Source organism: Pan troglodytes, chromosome 4 (genome assembly GCF_028858775.2).
Source record: "Pan troglodytes isolate AG18354 chromosome 4, NHGRI_mPanTro3-v2.0_pri, whole genome shotgun sequence".
NCBI lineage: Eukaryota > Metazoa > Chordata > Mammalia > Primates > Hominidae > Pan > Pan troglodytes.
Window position 1 is genome coordinate 114,280,735 of NC_072402.2, and position 20,575 is coordinate 114,301,309.

Below are 20,575 nucleotides of genomic sequence, written 5' to 3' on the forward strand. Positions count from 1 at the left end.
CTCTCCAAAGGGCCGGGATCTAGCTCCTAGCTGCATCCCGAGCTGTCCGCATGATTCCCTCCAGGTCCGGCTTCCCTCAGACTGCACATGCTGAGCCCCAGTTCGGTCGTGCCTGCCGCCCCTGGCTTTCAGGGAAACTTTCCAGGAGCGCCTGGTCTAGTGACCCCGCCGCTGTAAAGTGGGAGGAGGCGCTGGGCGGAGGGGCGGCGAGGGAGCGGGAAAAACAGCGGAATCCTGTTTCCTTTCCCGACGTCCAGAAGCCCGGGACCGCTCCCTGGCTCCCCCTGTGCCGCTCGGGTCTTGCGAGGAGGGAGGAGACCTCAGGATCCTGTTTTGCACCATCTCCCACAGCGAGGAGCTGGGCAAAACGCGGAGAATCGGGACAAGAGACACTTCCCGCCCCAGCAGGATCAGGCAGGGTGGGTGGGCACTGCCCGGCTTACTCTCCAGCGCCCCATTGCCCCCATGGTAGCGCCCTAGGACACAGTGAGGAGTCGGAACAGAGCCCTAGTCTGGGTTTCAAACCCAGGGCCATCTTCTGCCAGGTCTCTCACCCTTCCCCCTCCTGGGTCATCTTTCCAGAGCGAGACCGCGCTGATCTGGGAGGAGGGCGTACCGTGCGCCAGCCCGGTGCAAAGGGCTCGGTGCTTCAGGAGGGACGCAGCCGCGACGGGCTATATCCTTGCCGCTCGGGTTGGGAGCTGCGGCGGGGGACAGGACCCAAGGCGGGGGCGCCGCGTCACCCGAACGGCTGCTCCCGGACACTTATTCGAGCAAACAAAGCCCGGAACCTCTGGTGGCAGCGGCCACAGGAGCCAGGATCTCACCGAGAGACAGGGCGCGCGGGTGCCTAGAGCCATTACAAGTTTCTTGCACTCCACGGAGCCCAGCCCAGACCCCACACTGACAACAAAAGATTCTCTCCGCTTCCACACCGTCTCCGCGGAACCCCTTCTCCCACCTGGCACTGGACGAAAACAGCGCTGTTCTACCCAACCCCCTCCAACCCTCGAGGGCAGAACCCCTTCCCCTGCCTTCGACACACCGGGCCAGGGAGCTTCTGAGAATCCCACCATTTAGGGCCCGCTCTGCTCCCTGCTGGGCACGCGGGAGGATGAGCCTTGGGTCTCGCACACACACCCGCAGGAGGAACACCCATACGCGCCGTCGCGGCCCGGGGCGGCGCCGGGCGTGTGCGCAACGCGGGTGGGAAAGCTCTCGACGTGGAGCCGGACGCACTCTGGGGTGCAGGGCAGAGAGGAAAGGCAGGCAGGGCTCACGGCTGCTCCCCCAGGACCGGGCAAGGCTCGGGAAACAGAGACACAAGACAAAATAAAACGCAGGCACCACAAAGCCGACAGCACGCGCTAGCCACGGCCCCGGGACCCTCAGGCTGGAGTCCAGCTGCCCGGGAGGTGGGGCGCGCCCGGGCGCCCGGGGCGTACCTTTTCGGTGCATCGACGGACAGGCGGCCGGGGCTCGGAGCGAACTGGTACAGCGTGTATCCCATTTAGTAATCCATTATCGAGGGGATCTCTCCGGGCCGCGGGCTGCACTCTCTCCTTCGCAAGCCTTTGTCATTCCTACATGTGTGCTTGTCTCTTTGGGGGAAATAGTCGCGGCGACTACTTTCTGGGATGCAAACGCGATGTGTTCATCTCCAATGACGAGCGGAGAAGGGGAGAGGAAAAAAGCCAAAAAAAAAAAAAAAAGAAAAAGAAAAAGAAAACCAACAAGGAAGAGGGTAAATGTTCAAGAAACTCTTCTCCAAATCCAAATTCCACTTGGATTCCACTCCGGTGAGTCCCCTTGGTGGTGTCTGCGCCGATTAACAAGTCATTTCAGGGTGGGGGGCGGGGTGGGGGCTGGGGCAGGGGTGCAAGGCTCTGGCCCGGCTCTGCGGCCGGCAGCGCGGTGCCGCGGGTGTGGTGATGCTGGCCGCTGCTACACGCTGCTAAGCGGGCATCGCGGGCGACCGGCACCGCGGAGGAGCGCCGCTGCTGGGTCCCGAGCGCCTGGGCAGCCGAGTGCGCGGGGAGCGGAGTTGGCTGCAGCCTCACCCCGTGCCGCTCACTACTCCTCTGTCACCGGAGAGGCCGCCGCTCCCGGGCGGAGCCAAGTCCCGGACTGGATTGCGCAGATCGGACTCTCCTCCCGCAACTCCGCCTACTTTGGCTGGCGTCTCCTCCGACCCAAAGGAGAGCTGTGGTGTATGTGAGTGAGAGTGAGCGAGGCAGAGGGGGAGAAACTACGCGGTGTGGCTGCAGGTGGAGCCTTGGACCAACTGGCTAGCGCCGCTTCCTTCCACCAGGATTCCTGGCCCCACCGCGCGCTAGGCGGAGGCTCAGTGGGGGCGACTCTGGCTGGAGCCCAGCCCTCACCTCCCCCACCCCCACATCTGCTCTAGCTAGGAAAAAAAAAGAAGAAGAAAAAAAAAATCCCGGACAGCATTGCTGAGTCCTGCCAAATCAGACAAATAAATAAAAATAGACGTAGTGCAGGAGCGAGTTACAAGAAAGGTTTTGTTCATCGATTTTCTTAAATGGAAAAGTTTTAAAGGATGAGGGTAAGTGAACGGCGAGCTTTTCTGATTCTGATTACTGTTATCAAGAGGTAGATTCCAGAAGCGATGGACGCTCTACGTAGTTAGATGAATTGGATAGAAGCCGGTGCGATTAAAAATACACTTGGAAGATAAGAACACAGCTATTAATTACGCACATACACACGTTAATAAAGCATGTGAAGTAAGCAAATAAACTACAGTGCAGAGAATGGCGTTTTTAACGACGGCGATCTATTTTAAAACTTCATGAAGTTCACATTGTGTGGACTGGTCTTAGAAATAAGTAAACTTCAGAAATAACACGCATACAATTCCAGTGAGAACCCAAAAGGTTTATGGAAGAAGAAAATCGCAACCACTTCCAAGGCGCTATTGTTATGATCACATGAAGAATGGCAGGCACAGCCTTCTTTCACCACTTGAACTTTCAATAGCTACAAAGTCTTGCAGTTACAGGCTTGTGCCAACTCGTCGGGCCACACCACGTTCCCCTCCCCCTGCCGCTGCGCCCCGAAATCAACTGTGCGCCGCGGCTCTTGCTCCCCAAGGGGGCTTCGCAGACGGTACGGATCCTAGTCGCAACCTTTAAACAAATAACACCGGGCGGCCCAGCAGTTCTCGGAGAGATATTTACTAGTCATGGAGTTGGCTGAGAAAAGCAAGTGCGGAGATCGGGGTCTCAGTCCCACTTAGGCCGAGTTTCTTTATATTGGAAACTGTACCTGTTCCCTAATTGGGACTAGGACCACTAATAAGTCCACGTTCCCTCGTTGGTCGCTTCTCTAAGTACAGACATCTGCTTAAGAGGCTTCACGAAGAATAAATGCACATGGGTCAACACCCATTCCCCCCGCACCACTACCACCACCTGGAAAAGGTAGGGAGAATGGTAGGAAAAAAAGAAAAAATCAGTACCTCTGCTGTTCTCCAGAGCTGTCAGCAGGGGCCGCTATCCCCACCTTTCTCGGGCAAAGGCCGCTATAGACCTGGGGTAGTGGGGGGCGCGGCCCTAGGTGCGCGCGCAGCCCCCGCGGCTTCAAGAGCCAGCCTCGGGAGGGGGTTGGGGAGTGTGGAGCGGTGGGTAGGATTGCGCTTTCCCGCGGGTTGGGTGGGGGCCGGCTCCAGGACGTCTCCTCAGAATCCCGCGGGGTTAGGAGAAGGATCTGGCGGCCAAGACGGCTGGATCCCCGGCTGCGCTATTTAACACCCAGATTTTGGCTGATGACTGCAGGGTCAGTGTGAGCTGGTCCCCTGGCTCGTCCGTGCGCCCCAGGCGCGGTACTGCAGCCCCTTCGAAGCTCCGGACCCTTCGGCCTCCGGGGTTTTTTGTCCCGCGCTCCACCCAACCCGGGTCGCCGAGGCTCCTTCTTCGCTCCCTGCCGCCGATTTACATGCTAATTGTGTCTGGGAAAAGTTCTTAAATTGGCAGAATTAGGCAGAGCAAACGAATTGTTTCACAGGCCGAACTAAATTAATTTCGGGTTTAGCTCCTTCCCTTAGAGAAACAAATAATTAAGTTGTTTTATTTGCTTTATGGATATATTGGAAATGCCCCACAACGAGTTTCAGGATATTGTTTAAAGGGACATTATATTCAATATTAATACTTGCATGTTTAATTTGTAGTAACGCTGAGCCAAGAAGCGAGCGATTAAATTTACCTAATTTAAAATTATAGAATACGAGAGTTAAAGAATTGGAGTCTACTTTTCACAGTGAAGAAATACCACCCAGAATCTTCCTGGCAATTACTAGATCCTAGTCTCACCATCCAAGTAGGAGCCCTTCCTTCTGACCACGTGATATTACATTTCCACCTGCCAGAAAAGATGCTCCCGGAGCTGGAAGAAAAGCCAGCTATTGTCAGGCTCCCGAAACCCTCAGGGGAGCACCTGTGGGGAAGCCAGGCTATGAAACCTCATGATGTCATTTCCCCATAAGTGCGCCTCAGACTCACTTCCAGAAGCCTGCAGTAAGTTTTCAGTAAAACCACTGCCCCTTCAAAGCCTTTGAAGTCTGCAATTTATACCCTGTCCCTTCAGGAAAAGAAAGCCAAAGAGTTAAAGAATCACAGAGTGATGAGAAGGTGACATCAGTGGTTTTTTTTGAAAGTGACGTAAAATGGAGTGTTTGAGGCCCTGGTCTCTGGAGGCCATCTGCGGTTAATGTAACTTAGCTGGTGATCTTGGGCAAGTCACTTATCTCTCTGAAGTCCCAGTGGATTCACCTGTAAATGGGGATTCTTATTCTACTCACTTCCCGAGGAGCTCGTGGATTACATTAGATGGTCTTCGTAAATTCGGAGTCTAAGGCTGACACTGCTTTATAAAGATTAAGTGTCACATTGTCATCCTTGCCATCCTCCACATCAGTCCTACCATCACATTTTACAGGAGTCACATGGAGACACAGCGGACAGAAGTGGCTTGACCTGTGTCAGTGATTGGGTCAGGGCTGGGAGCTACCTGTAACAACTCCCCCTCCCCTTCTTCTTCTTTTTTTTTTTTTTTCAATTTTTGAGACGGAGTCTTGCTCTGTTGCCCAGGCTGGAGTGCAGTGGCGCAATCTCGGCTCACTGCAAGCTCCGCTTCCCGGGTTCACGCTATTCTCTCTCCTCAGCCTCCCGAGTAGCTGGGACCACAGGTGCCCGCCACCACGCCTGGCTAATTTTTTTGTATTTTTAGTAGAGATGGGGTTTCACCGTGTTAGCCAGGATGGTCTCGATGTCCTGACCTCGTGATCCGCCCGCCTCAGCCTCCCAAAGTGCTGGGATTACAGGCGTGAGCCACCGCGCCCAGCCACCCCCTGCCCTTCCTAACTACATGACAGTTCCCGCTTTCCTCAGATCACCTGGAAAAGTGTGGCGGAAGATTAAAATAAAGCAGAAAGATAAACTCAGGTTCTCTGCAAAGACCACATATAGCTGTTTGATCAGAATCTCTGCTTTGAGACAAAAAGGAGTAATGAACTTGGGAGAAGAAGGGGCTGCTGCTACTCACAGTTCCTTGAGGGTTCATGGGGGCACACTTGGGGAGCACAGTTTGTACATTCAGGCCATTATAATTTATAATCAAGAAATCTATCTGTACCCTCAGCCCCTTCTCCAAAGTTCCCTCCACCTCTTTGCCTTAAGTCAGTGGTTTTAAAATCCACTTGCACATTAGATGACCAGGGGAGCTCTTCAGTGATGCAAATCCCCAAGCTCAAGATTCTCATTCATTAGTAAGGACTGGGACCTCGGCATGGGTGGGTTTTAAAACTCCATAGATGATTCTCATTTGCAGCCAGGGATGAGAACCACTGCCACAATAAATCCTGGCTGTATTCTAGACCAATTACTTTTCCCTAGCCTTTTTCTTGTGGGGGCTGTTTCTTCTTCTTGTCCGTTTATTCCTCTTCACAAAGAAAGGTCCGTGTCCTTGCTCCTCATGCTGCTTTCAGGCCATTTCTCCTACTCTAAAAACCTCTGGCTGACTTTGGTAGCTAAACTCTACAAATACATTTGTGGTCTCATTTTATCCGATTCTTCAAAGACTTATTGTCCTCCTATGTGTCCCTCCACCTGTCATGACTCATGGTAGTGTTAACATCCATATAACCACTGACCCTCTGGCTTTTCCATTTCTTGCCTTCCTCATCTATGCTGTCTTTCTACTCCCCTCCTCCACCTACTCCAGGCTTCATTCTGGGCCTTATTATCAAAAATGCCCCATCTTCCAAATCACTAATTCTGACATCCTGCTTTCCAATCACTTCTTCTCCTTCAATCTTCCTTGCTCATGCACCCCCCTGCATTCACTGATTTCTTGAGGACCTCCAGATTTTGAGTTTTGCTTCTCTCTCGATCACCTATTCCCTCCTTATTTCATTCCTCTCTATGTCTAGCATAGCTTCATAGTATCAGTCCCTCTCTCTTGCAAATACTTTCAATTCTTTTGCTCCTCTATCTTTTGGTCAACATCTATCTGACTAAAAGCTAGTTCTGAAGTATGTAAACATCAGCCGTCTCTGCTTCTGAACTGGGCAGCTGAAGCCTGCTGGAAAAAAATGTAGGTAGATTGTTATCAACCTCAATCCCGTCCAAAGCACCGCCTTATCTCAGTTCGTTTCTAACTTTCTCCCCTTAATCAGATATCTCACCCTTCGTACCTCGTACTTCCCTGAAAAAAACGCAGTCCATCAGAAGGGAACATTTTTGCTTCTGTACTCATTATTTCTTTCTTTCTTTCTTTCTTTCTTTCTCTCTTTACTTTCCTTTCTTTCCTTTCTTTTTCTTTTCCTTTCTTTTTTTTCTTTTCTTTTCTTTTCCTTCTCTTCTCTTTTCTTTTCTTTCTAGATGGAGTTTAACTCTTGTTGCCCAGGCTGGAGTGCAATGGCACAATCTTGGCTCACTGCAACCTCTGCCTCCTGGTTCAAGCGATTCTCCTGCCTCAGCCTCCCAAGTAGCTGGGATTGCAGGCACCTGCCACCATGCCCGGCTAATTTTTGTATTTTTAGTAGAGACGGGGTTTCACCACTTTGGCCAGGCTGGTCTCGAACTCCTGACTGCAGGTGATCCACTCGCCTTGACCTCCCAAAATGCTGGGCTTACAGGCGTTAGCCACTGTGCCCGGCCTGTACTCATTATTTTCTAAGTGTCTCTTCTTATGAAGGAGGCAGTGTCCCTCCTCCAGTAGGAGGCCAGTACCTCCTTATGTTCCCAATAATTCACAGGTTCTCAGAAATTCTGTCCTATTGTCTCCAGACCCTCTCCTGCATCTGCCCATCAGCATGTAAGCAAGCTTCGGTCTTTCCCATCTTAGAAACAGTCCGCCTTGGTCGCCGGGTGTGGTGGCTCACGCCTGTAAACCCAGCACTTTGGGAGGCCGAGGCAGACGGATCACGAGGTCAGGAAATCAAGACCATCCTGGATAACACGGTGAAATCCCGTCTCTACTAAAAATACAAAAAAATTAGCAGGGCATGGTGGCAGGCGCCTATAGTCCCAGCTACTCGGGAGGCTGAGGCAGGAGAATGGCGTGAACTTGGGAGGTGGAGGTTGCAGTGAGCCGAGATTGCACCACTGCACTCCAGCCTGGGCGACGGAGTGAGACTCCGTCTCAGAAAGAAAAAGAAAAAGATAAAGAAACAGCCCACCTTGGATCCCATTTCTTTCAAGCTACTCTCTTCTCTCCTCTCTTCCAAAGCCAGACAGCCCCAGAGATTGTTGATAACCAGTGCTGCCACTTCGTCCTCTTTCATCTACTCAATCCCCTTTTGCTAGTCTTCAGTGACATTCATGACAGTAAATACAGTGGGTATTTTAACATTTTCATTTTATTTGAATTATCAGCAACAATTAACTTGTTTCTTGTGACATACTCTCTGCTCTTGGCTTTGATGACACACTACTCTCTCTTGGTACTCCTCTCACTTTTTTTGTAACTTAGTTTTTCTTTTGAGGAAATTGAAACATTGTCAAAGAATAATATAACCAACGTCCCAATTTTCATTACTCAGAATTAACGACTGTTAATATTTTGTCATTTTTGTTTACTGTCTGTATTGTAAGAAATAAAACATGGTGGATAAAACTTAACTTCCTCGTCATCAATATCTCTTTCTTACTCTCATTTTCTTCTTTTATAAGTAATGATATTATGAGTTTTCTGTGCATCCTTACATTTTGTTTCTGTACTTTCACATATACCATATGTGTCTGTAACCAATATATAGTAATATTTTTGGTTGCTTTTTCTCCCAAATTAACATTAAATTCTATTCTCTCTTGTCCTCTTATTCATTCTCCAGATTGTAGTCTAAGTGATCTTTGAGAGATGCACATCTGATCACATCAAGCCTCTCTTAAAACACCCCAGAGGCATCCATAGACACCCCTAAACCCTAATACAGCCTTAACATTGTGCATGATTAGTTTCTTGCCTACTTCTCTGGTCTCATTTCTGCCGTGCTCCCATCACTGTCTCCCTTTCTTGCAGCATCACTGGTGTTTCAGTTCCTGGAAAGCTCCATGTTTCTTGTTTATAACTACAGGCCTGCCCTTGTGCTCCTGCCTGGGATACTGGAACTTCCCCTCTCCCTGTTTACCAGACTAACCTCTACTCATCCTTCAATTTCCCTGCCTCCAACAAGACTTCCCTGATAGTCTAGAATAGATCATATTCTCCATTATGTATTCTCAAAGTACCCTGTGAATTTACCTCATAGTGCATATCAGACATTACAGCTAGTATTAATATTTGGTGCAATTATTTGTTGAATGCTTCTCTTTCCTGTTAGATCACAAGTTTCTCAAGTCTTCGGACTATATCTCTGTCATTTCTCTTGTATCTCCAGCACTTAACTGAGAGTAAGGGTACATAAGGGAGGGCATGAGTTAGTGAAAGCAATTAGTTCCTTTTCAAGGATTCAGTAGGATAAGGAATAGATCCTTGGATGGAATAGGACCATTTAAAAAGGAAAAGGGGGAAAAAAAAAACTCTAGAAATATATCATGCTCTTCAGATTTTGAGATTCCAGTTCTAAGGATGAACAAAATCTAGGCTTTCTCCCAACACAGAATTTCGACTGTAACGTGTCTAATTTGCTTTTTGAATGGGGAGAAAAAGATTTATGGATGAAAGTGATGAGTAAATATAACAATTTCAAAAACAAGATGCTTAAAAATAAGATGCAATAAGAATATAAATAGAACTCTAGAAGGCTTGTGGAAGGAGATAAACTGCAATTTGAATTCACTGGGAACAATGTCAGAGCATCTCCAAGGACCAGCTCTCCCAGCAAGCTAGAGTTTGCTAACAGTGATTTACTGTCTGCCCCTCCATGAATAGCTTCATGGTGGGCCCCCCACCCTGTGTATAACAATCATTCCACTGTACCACAGTGGAGTTTGGCTCCATTCACTTCTGATATCAAATTATTGTTTGGGAAATTAAGAGAATGGTAGATTAGAAATAAGGTAATGAATGAACAATACATGTTAAGTAAACCAGAAGTCCATTTTTTTCCTCCACAAAAGCTCTTTACATTTAGTTGAAATCTCTAGTTATGTAACAGAGTAAAGACTGTGTTTGGCCCTGTTTTCTTCTTTCTGTTCCAAAATAACTTCTTTTAATTGCCCCACCTACTAATATTTAGACTTAAAGATATCTACTGGGATGTGAGTTTGTTTAAAAATGCAGTTACCTAAATGTAATTTATACTTTTCTTAACCAGATAAACTGGTTGATTAAGTACCACTTTGGAATTTGCTATTTGGCCAAAAGAATGATGAAAATTAAAATATACTTGTTTTTGAGAACTGCCTTTCAAGGCCTTTGCTTCCAGGTAGTGAAAGCCCTACTAGAAGAGAAGATTGTTCTGGCACATGCTTACATATAAAACTATGCTTCAATTTGTTCCAATTCTAGTTTTTAGATTATGTGAGAAAACTCTGTACTGATATCAACTGAAAGATTTTTCCAGGCTGTTTATTATAATGAATGTGTATTTAAGAGTAATTTTATAACCAGAGAAATGAAGACAACTAAGGATGTTTTGTTTGCTTTAACATTGAAACTTTAAAACAGAAGACAGCTGTTTTAAACATCTAAACTTAGGCTGGATAATTGGGAACAATGAATGTTCTTAAAAAAGTGATATGCTTGGATCTAAAGTACGTTCTTAATGAAGTATAAAAAACTACATTGTTGAATATAAATTTATCATCTGAAAACTCCCCCGTATATATAATTATAAAATACAAGGATGGTTTCCCAATATCTTAACTTGATCTTGAATTTTGGATTTTGTGCCTGGGACAAGTCTCTAGTTAATTGTCCTATAAAATACTGACTAAACAGCTAGATTTAAGAGTGTTTTCAGGTATAACTTTTTGGCTGGAATGAGCTTAAATCATACATTTCAAAATAAGTTATATATAATACAGTACTTTCCAAAAGTTTCAGATTATTCAGTCACTAGTTACCAGTGCCCGATTTGTACTTCACTAAATATAAGACAAGTGGAACAACTGATGTCAGTTTCTTTGTGAAACCTCTTAAATATATCTTTATTCATAACCAAGTACTTATTAACATAAACTAGAATGTTACATTTTAATATTTGAACTGAAAACCTACACACCTGTTTTCTTAAAAACTACTGTATTGTGTAATTTAATTGTATTATTAAGACTCTTATAAAAGCATACATGTTGATTTCCTCATAATTCCTCTCCCTTTCTTTGCATGCCTCAAAGCAATTGAGTCATTTCCTTTCTCCCAGTCACCTTTAAAGCCTTTGCTTCTGTTGAAGCAAACTTTTGAAAGTCCCTAAACCTTTACTCCTCCTCACTGTTACTGTTCCCTTCTATTCTCTGCTTTCTGAACAAGATTGCAGACTTGGATTTTTAAGTTATTACAGTCCAATGTTTGACTTTTTTTTTTGGCTAGATTCCCTTGCTTTAGGGAATTTCCTCTTTTTGTTTAATTCCTTAGTCAATACATTACTTTTTTAGGTTTTTTTTTTTTTTTTGTAATCTAGTTAGCAGTTTTTCTTACAAAACACAGCAAATAAACTTTAATAAGATGGTGTATGACAGTGTTAATTCACTAACTATGGATCAAGAATTAGCCTTAGACTCTCATGTTCCTTTCAGTGCATTGTTGATGAAGGTGACTCAAGATGGAGTGATACTTATGAACATTGCTTCTCCTGATCATGTAACTACATCCTCCTTCCGTCTGCTCAGACCTCACAATCTTGAGCTGTCCTTGACTCCTCCTTTTTTCCCATTTGTCACATCCAATTCATCAGCAAATCCTGTTAGCCTACCTTCAAAATATATCCAGAGTCTGATCACTTCTCCGTTTCACCATTATCTCGCTGGTCCACACCACCATCATTTTCATCTGGGGTTTTGCAATAGCTTTAAAACTGGTCTCCCTGCTTCTGAACTTACCTCACTAGAATCTAATCCCAAATAGCAGCCAGAATAATCCGTTAATTCATTCATTAAAATCATGTCCATCCTCTGGTCACAATCAGTGTAAAAGCCAAAACCCATACCACCTGGCCACTTTTGCAGCTCTCAGGCTTTGTCTTCTCCACTTTTCCCCCTGGCTCACTCCACTCTGGCCACCCTGCCTCCTGCCCATTCCCACCTCAGACTCTTGTTTCTCCCTCTTCCTGCAAAACCATTTCCTCAGATATCCATATGGCTCACTCCATCATCTCCTGCAGGTCCTTGCTCCAACGTCAGTGTCTCAGCCAGGCCTTCCCTGACCACATAAATAGCAACTCCCCATACTTCTTCCTACTCCCCTTACCCTATTCTACTTTTCTTCATAGCACTTATTGCCATCTGACCTTGTATGTATTTACCTGTTTGTTTAATGCCTGTGTCCTACCACTTAGTGGTAAGCTGCATCAGGGCAGAAATGGACTCCTTCATTAGCCACCATAACCCCATCAATTAGAACAGCACCTGGCACATCCTATACCTGCAGTCAATATTTGGTGAGTGAATGAGTGAATAACCACACCTTACCACATTTAATGCCAATCACATTAAGACCACTGAGGCATGTACTATAAACTAGGTAATATTTAAAACAAATGAGCAGCTTTCTGTCAAGAAATGCTCCCAAATGTAGAGGTTTTTAAAAATGTACTTTATTTGTCTAATGTTGCAGTAGACAGCCTGTGGTACTTTTTTTTTTAATCCACTTTGTTGGATGATGCTACTTGCTGGTTACTTCAGAAGGTCACTTCCACAGACCACGAGGAAAAGGAGAGCTAGCTTTATGTCATCGCCTCCATCTAGGCATCTATGATCTATGTTAGTCAGCTGGAGCTGCTAAAACAAAATACCACAGGCTTCATGGCTTAAACAACAGAAATGGATTTCCTCAAAATTCTGGCGACTAGAAGCCTAAGATCCAGGTTCTGGGCAATTTGTGTTCTGGCAAGGTCTCTCTTACTGACTTACAGTTCAACACCTTCTCACCATGTCCTCACATGGCTTCTCTTTGATGCATGAGAGCAGAGAGAGAGAGATGTTGAGAGAGAGAGTTCGTTCTCTGGTGTTTCTTCTTAGAAGGGTACTAATCCCATAGAATCAAGGCCCCACCCCATGACCTCATTTAAGCTTCCTTACTCCTAATACAGTCACACTGGAGGTTAAGGTGTCAACATATGAAATTTGAGAGAACACAAACATTGAGACCTTAACAGCCTCCCTTTCAGGCATAGCTGAGTCCTGTGGTATCCCAGGCCCGCTCTTGCCTGGGCTGGCTTACATAAAGGAGGGGCCGGGAGGGCTAGTGGCTTGAATCTCACATTCAGAAAAGTTCTCTAATGATCTATTTTGACCTTTTCTTCAAATAATGTTCACATACACCATATACATTAAAATGTTATATATAATGTATTTATATGTATATGAAATATATAAAAAAATGCATAACATACATACCCCAAAGCATTGCATTTTTATTTTACAAATTAAATATTAATATTTGCACAGGTGAAGCTTGTTTTAGCACTTCTTATTTTTTCATGGAATGGAAGGATGAAAGGTCTGGCCCTATCTCAATGTCAGAGAGTCCTTTCCTTCTAGATTTGGGCACAGTGTCCACCAAGCTGGCCATCCTTATTAACCTTATCATCCCAACATTGACCCTTCCTGACAGAAATTCTTTCCTATGTTTTGATGTCTATACAGCTGTGTGCTTCTTGTCTCCTAATTGTGACTCCCACCCATCTCTTGCCTTTCAAATCTCCTTTTTATAGTCTTTTCTTCTCTGGGGCTTCTCCAAAATGAGCAAGGTCTCCCATATCCTCAGTGTCTTCACTGACTCATCTTTCTATCTCCTACTTCACCCCTACTATAGCAGGCAAAAGGATCCCAAGCACTTTGTGGCCATTTTTGGGTGACAAGGACTTTATCAGTTGTCAGGGTAGATGGAAAAACATGAAACCTGCTCCACCATGATGGAGTTCACAGAGAAGCCCCTACAGGGGCACAGAGACCTGGTTCTATAAAATGAGGGGCTCTGCTGAGACGTTGTTTGGCTCTTGGGGAGGCAGCATATGTGTGAAAAAGCAAAGGCTTGAGACCTAGAAAATCCAGGTGAGCCCAGGCAACCCTGAGCTTCTTTTTTTCTTTTGAGATTATGTATCTGAAATCTCCAAGCCATAAGTGTTTGGAGTACAAAAAGGACCCTAGTGAATAAACATGGCAAGCATGCTCTTGAAGCTTTATGGGGGAATGTGTGATTTCCCCATCAATTGTCCCAGTGTCTTCTGCATTGGCGTAATTCAGGCCTGGGGTCAACTTTCCAGGATGACTGTGAGAGAGCCCATAATTGAGGCTCACATTTCCTTTGAATCAAACCGGGGTGTGGGGATCAAGGTGCTTGCCACAGACACCTTGCAACTTTCTTTGATAATGAATTTGGGACAAAGACTCTATTTTAAAAAATACACATGAAAAAAGTAGTGATAATGGAAAAGAGAAGATAAACTGAAAACATGCAGAGTTTTGAAAAAGACAAAAGTAGGAGATTATCAAAGCAGCACCCTTCTGGCCTGAAATCTTCCCCAAACACTGAAACAATGGCCATGTGGATACTATTCAAAGAGCTTTGGAGTGTTATCCCATTCAGTTTTCATAATAATGATTCTAATATGTAAGTCTTTTTATGATTTCCATTCAACAGACAGGGCAAATGAGGCAACCAAATATTAAGAAGACTTGGCCAAAATTTTGTAGGTGTGAAGTAGCGAGGCAGAGTCAGTACCCACGCACCTACTGCTCTGCGTGGTCAGGCAAAGAGGGTACGCGTCTTCTATGCAGTTGGTTCCTTGTTTCAGCCCTTTGGGAAAATACACATAAGTCCGAAATGTCTTTGAGACATGTGGCCTTTAAGGTTACCGCTAATTTAACAAAATATAGTTTGGTCCAAAATGTGTGTAATGTTATCGCAAATCTTTCTCTAACACAATTTTAGCAAATTGTTTACATTTAAATGTATACTCATTCAAACAAAAACCAAATTATAGGAAAATCTTAATTACAAAGGAGATAAAGCAGAGGTTGGTAATTTGATTTATGAAAAAGATTATTTGCTTTTGAGAGGGATCAATGTTGAAGAAAGCTCTTGATTCAGGCTTAATGTCTAACCTGACTAAAATTATACTTACAACCTATGTCTGTTGCATGAAGAATGAATGCACCATAGGTTCTGTGCTTCCAAGTGTGTGGTCAATTTCTTCGGGACAGTGTTGGGCATGGCCGTGTACACCAGTTGATTTTCCTTTTGAGCTGGTTCCAGAAACAGTGAAATACAAAAATGTTTTCTCTTCTTAGAGTATGAGCTTCTAACAACAACAACAACAACAACAACAAAAATCAACCTCCTGCACTGGGATAACTGACTATCCACTTGGAAAACAGTAAACTTAATTCCTATCTCACGCCACTTTCGGAAATAAATTTCAGATGGATTAAATATCTAAAAGTAAAAGAACAACAAAAACAAAATATCAGAGTTAAAAATATGAGGGTTTAATGAGTACATGAGATAACGCAATTATGATCTTGGGGGAGAGAAAGCCTTTTTAAGACACTAAAAGCAAAACCTGTAAAGGAAAAAAATAGAATGTGTGACTATTTCCAAAATAAAAATTTTCCAAGGCAAAATATACCATAAATAAAGTAAAAAGAAGGCACATTAAGAGAAAATATTTGCAACCTAATTTACAGACAAAGGATTAGCATCTAGAATATATAAGGGAGTTATACAAATTTAATAAGACAATGATAAACAATTTGATAGGAAAAATTGGGAAAAACACATAAAGGGGCAATACTTAGGAAAACATGAAATTGGTCAATATATATCCCAGATGTTCACCTTCAACATCAATCAGGAGAATATAAATTTAAGCAGTAATATAATATTTTCTTGTACTCATCAGATTGGCAAAGATATTAAAGGTTGATAATACCAAATGTTGACAAATATATGTTGATAATGCCAAATGTTGAAACAGCCTCGTAAATTACTAGTGAGAATATAAATTGGTATAGCCACCTTAGAGGACAATTGGACAATATCTATTAAAATTGATAATGTGCATATTCTGTTACCCAGCAAGTCATCTTTGAGAAACATTCACCTTTGTACACAAAAAGGCATGTATAAAGATTCTCATTGCAGAATTGTTGGTGATTGAAAAAAAAAGAAATGACTTAAATAATTATCAATATGGTGATAGTTATTTAAAATAGTTAATAGACTGGGTGGAGATTAGTCAATGGTTACAAACTCACTTAGATAGTAATAAGTTCTGTGTTCTATTATATAGTAGAGACTAGAGTTAACAGTAATGGATTGCATGTTTCAAGTACTTAGAAGATAGGCTTTTGAATGTTCTCATCACAAAGAAATGATAAATGTGTAAGGTGATAGATATGCTAATTACCCTGATTTGATCTTTACACATGTACACATGTAAGAAAACAGCACATTGTACCCTGTAAATGTGTACAAATTATATGTCAATCATAAAAAATAAAACAGTTAATAGAATCTGGTAATTATGTATTAGAATATTATGCAGCAGTTAAAAAATAACAAGCACCCATATACTACTACGAAAATTTACCAAGATACATTTTACAAAAAACAAGTTAAAGAAGCCCATACACAGGAGGATTTTTTAAAGTGCACAGAATAAAAATAACTTCATAAATCTATGGGTACATTTTATTTTCTGTTTTAGAAAAAAATCTGAATACATGCTTATACTTAGAAATTGATTATGGAGGTCAGACAAAAACAAGAAATGGGGAAAGTATTCCCTATTTAATAAATGGTGTTGGGAAAACTGGCTAGCCATATGTAGAAAGGTGAAACTGGATCCCTTCCTTACACCTTATATAAAAATTAATTCAAGATGGATTAAAGACTTAAATGTTAGACCTAAAACCATAAAAACCCTAGAAGAAAACCTAGGCAATACCATTCAGGACATAGGCATGGGCAAGGAGTTCATGTCTAAAACACCAAAAGCAATGGCAACAAAAGCCAAAATTGACAAATGGGATCTGATTAAACTAAAGAGCTTCTGCACAGCAAAAGAAACTACCATCAGAGTGAACAGGCAACCTACAGAATGGGAGAAAAGTTTTACAATCTACCCATCTGACAAAGGGCTAATATCCAGAATCTACAAAGAAAAATCAAATAACCCCATCAAAAAGTGGGTGAAGAATATGAACAGACACTTCTCAAAAGAAGACATTTATACAGCCAACAGACACATGAAAAAAATGCTCATCATCACTGACCATAAGAGAAATGCAAATCAAAACCACAATGAGATACCACCTCACACCAGTTAGAATGGTGATCATTAAAAAGTCAGGAAACCACAGGTGCTGGAGAGGATGTGGAGAAATGGGAACACTTTTGCACTGTTGGTGGGACTGTAAACTAGTTCAACCATTGTGGAAGACAGTGCGGCGATTCCTCAAGGATCTAGAACTAGAAATACCATTTGACCCAGCCATCCCATTACTGGGTATATACCCAAAGGATTATAAATCATGCTGCTATAAAGACACATGCACACGTATGTTTATTGCGGCACTATTCACAATAGCAAAGACTTGGAACCAACCCAAATATCCATCAGTGATAGATTGGATTAAGAAAATATGGCACATATACACCATGGAATACTATGCAACCATAAAAAACGGTGAGTTCATGTCCTTTGTAGGGACATGGATGAAGCTGGAAACCGTCATTCTGAGCAAACTATTGCAAGGACAGGAAACCAAACATCGCATGTTCTCACTCATAGGTGGGAATTGAACAATGAGAACACTTGGACACAGGGTGGGGAACATCACACACCGGGGCCTGTTGTGGGATAGGGGGAGGGGAGAGGGATACCATTAGGAGATATACCTAATGTAAATGTCAAGTTAATGGGTGCAGCACACCAACATGGCACATGTATACATATGTAACAAACCTGTATGTTGTGCACATGTACCCTAGAACTTAAAGTATAATAAAAAAAAATTAAAAAACAAAAGAAATTGATTACGGAAGTCAGAAATGGGGAAAAAGCATCTAGGTACAGGGGGATATTGCTATGGACTGAACATGTATGTACCCCCAAAATTCATATGTTGAATTCCTAACCCCCAGTATGGCTGCATTTGGCATAAGGAAGTAATTAGGGTTAGATGAGGTCAGAAGGGGCAGGATGGGGTCCTAAGTCGATGGGATTATTGTCCTTATAAGAAGAGACACAACTAGGCACAGTGGCTCACGCCTGTAATCCCAGCATTTTCGGAGGCCAATGCAGGCAGATCACCTGAGGTCAGGAGTTTGATACCCGCCTGGCCAACATGGCAAAACCCTGTCTCTACTAAAAATACAAAAATTAGCCAGGTGTAGTGGTGGGTGCCTGTAGTCCCAGTTACTCTGGAAGTTGAGGCAGGAGAATCGCTTGAACCCAGGAGATGGAGGTTGCAGTAAACCAAGATCGTGCCATTGCACTCTAGCCTAGGTGACAGAGTGAGATCCCATCTCAAAAAAAAAAAAAAAAAAAAGATACTAGAGAATTCTCTCTCCTCTCCCTCAATCCCTTTCTTTTTCTGTCTCTCTTCTTGCACAGCAGGGAGGAAAGTCCATGTGAAGACACAATGAGAAGGCAAGAAGGCATCCATCTGCAAGCCAGGAAAAGAGCCCTCATCAGAAACCAAATGTTGTGAGAACTTGATCTTGGACTTCCAGCCTCCAGAACTGTGAGAAAATTAATTTATGTTGTCTAAGCCACACAGTCTGTAGTATACTGTTACAGCAGCCTGAGCAGATTATGACAGATGTCAAAGAGAACTTCAGCCTTAGCTGATATGTTAGCTGTAATCTTTTAATGTTTTAGAATGAGAATGTATGTATGTATTACTCATGTGACTAAAACATTAACTTTTTAAAGTCAACTTTCTCTTCCCTCTTCCCCCATAACCACCCTTTTCCCCTTTATCTTCCTTTGAACAATATTAATTAAGGCCTGTTGCAGACATATGCATTCTGAGCCTTCCAACAAAATTTTTCAAAAAGACCTCTCTTCAGGTCTGAGTCCCTGAAAGTAAATCTTCTCACCACAGAACTCAGGGGTGTGTTTATTTATTTTTGTTTAATAAAATATTTATTGAACTTTTATTGAAGTTCAAGTAATTTTATTTATTATAAAACAATATTATACTGATATTGTCAGAAATTTAAAGACAAGACAATATCCTCATCACCCCTCCACTGGAAATACTGACCTGATTTCCATTTTTAGGCGTTACTTTCTGGGCTATCTATACGCTTACCTTTTTTTTGGTAGTCATCAAAAGGTTTATATAATTTTGTACATAACTTTTTTCACTTAGCATAAAACCTTTATAGTTGCCATTTTAATGGCTACTCAACATTTTATTCAGTTTTAATTGACTTATCTATTCCCCAGTGGTCGACATCTAGGTCATTTGCAACTTGTTATTATAGATAATGTTGAATAAACATTTTCACATACATGAATTTTAAAATTTGAGTTATTTCCCTAAAATGAGTTCTCAGGGGTATTACTAAACCACACGATACAAGCAGATTTTATGACTATTGATCAAAATTACTCAATAGAGTTCCAAAGCCTCATGCCAATTGATGATGCCACCAGCAATGTGCAAATATACTCCATTTTCAGCATGGGTAATACAATGTCAAAGTTTTTGCCGATGTAAAAACTTCAGAGGGGGATTCCTCAGATCATCTAAGACTACTTGGTAAGCTGATTGAAAACCATAGCGATACATAAAGGGACATGGATTATCTTTTCCATCTGGGCATCCATCTCCTTTCTCTAGGAACAGCACATTGAGGTCTTCTGCTCTCTCAATCCCTGTGGTTTGACAGGACCCCAGCCCCACCCTCAGATTTAAGAATTAGCATATGACCCAGCTTGGTCACTTTCTCTTTCTCCTTCTCTCTTCCTTAATTTCTCTCTATCACACACACACACACACACACACGGGGTAAGGGGTGGATCCAGCAACAACCAAAGCAGAGCCAGGAGGAAAGAGTAAGTCCTGGTGACAGTGTTCGAGTCCATCCATCCAGCTGGCAATGATGCCAGACTACCCCAGGATTCAGAGCCACTATACAGAGTTGAGCCAACTGTGAACTGCAAAGCATTCCCAGCCTAAGGGGTAAACAGTTGCTGAAATCTGTTGTGTGCATCTGGGAGTAAGGGTGTGTCTATTCAGAGAAAGAGACTTGTTTATTGTTTTTTGTTTGTTTGTTTCTTTTTTTTTTTTTTTTTTTTTTTTTACTAAAGGTCCCCATTGCTTGCCAAGCCAAATGCTCACTCAGGAGCCCCTTTTTTCCATTCTCAGAAGGTGCTATGCAGGCTGCCAATAGCTTTGCAGTTATGGGAACCAATAAATCTCCCCTCTTAACTGAAGTCAGTTTGAGGTCTCTTTCTGTCACTTAGAACTGCATGAATCCTGATTAATACATCAGAGTAAGGGATTTTAAAACTGGGAGAGATCTTAAAAATTCCTGAGTACCTAGTGAATACTCTACAGATGAAGAGACTGAGGAGTTTAGCAACTTGCCTGAAATTATTATACCTCTATGTGAGCAGCAGGATAGCACTAAGAGACCGGTTCCCAAGTTAGCTTTCTTTGTAACAAAATATACTGCCCTTCTATTTACTACCTCTGATATTATTTTATAAGTTTGAGTTTGAGAATCGAATCCTGCAAAGGTGGTTTATCTCTTCTCAGCTACTCTGGCTACAACGTTGCTGTTCCCAAGTCAATATTGGCCCCTTGGGTATAACTTTGTGACTCAACTACCAGTATTTCTTAATGACATAAAGATTTGAAAAATAAAACATAATATGTGATTTGGTAAAATTATTGCTGTATATAAGAAGTGAACTCAGAAACTGCCA

General features: G+C 43.1%; 1 protein-coding gene and 1 long non-coding RNA gene across 5 annotated transcripts in view; one reads left to right on the top strand and one right to left on the bottom strand.

Annotated features, from left to right (window-relative positions):
• SEMA6A (semaphorin 6A) overlaps positions 1 to 2,095 on the bottom strand; it is a 131,301-nt gene extending 129,206 nt beyond the window's left edge. For 2 of the 4 annotated variants that reach the window (XM_009449533.5, XM_009449531.5), the window contains exon 1: positions 1,446 to 2,085. The gene's annotated coding sequence lies outside the window, so the exon portion shown is untranslated. Of the gene's footprint in view, positions 1 to 1,445 lie in introns of all 4 variants that reach the window. The other 2 variants (XM_001151177.7, XM_009449532.5) reach the window with 2 other exon arrangements.
• LOC134810096 (uncharacterized) overlaps positions 1,711 to 20,575 on the top strand; it is a 36,754-nt gene continuing 17,889 nt past the window's right edge. Inside the window, exons 1-2 of the long non-coding RNA XR_010157313.1 lie at positions 1,711 to 1,799; positions 18,251 to 18,377. This is a non-coding gene — a long non-coding RNA (uncharacterized LOC134810096). The remainder of the gene's footprint in view (positions 1,800 to 18,250; positions 18,378 to 20,575) is intronic.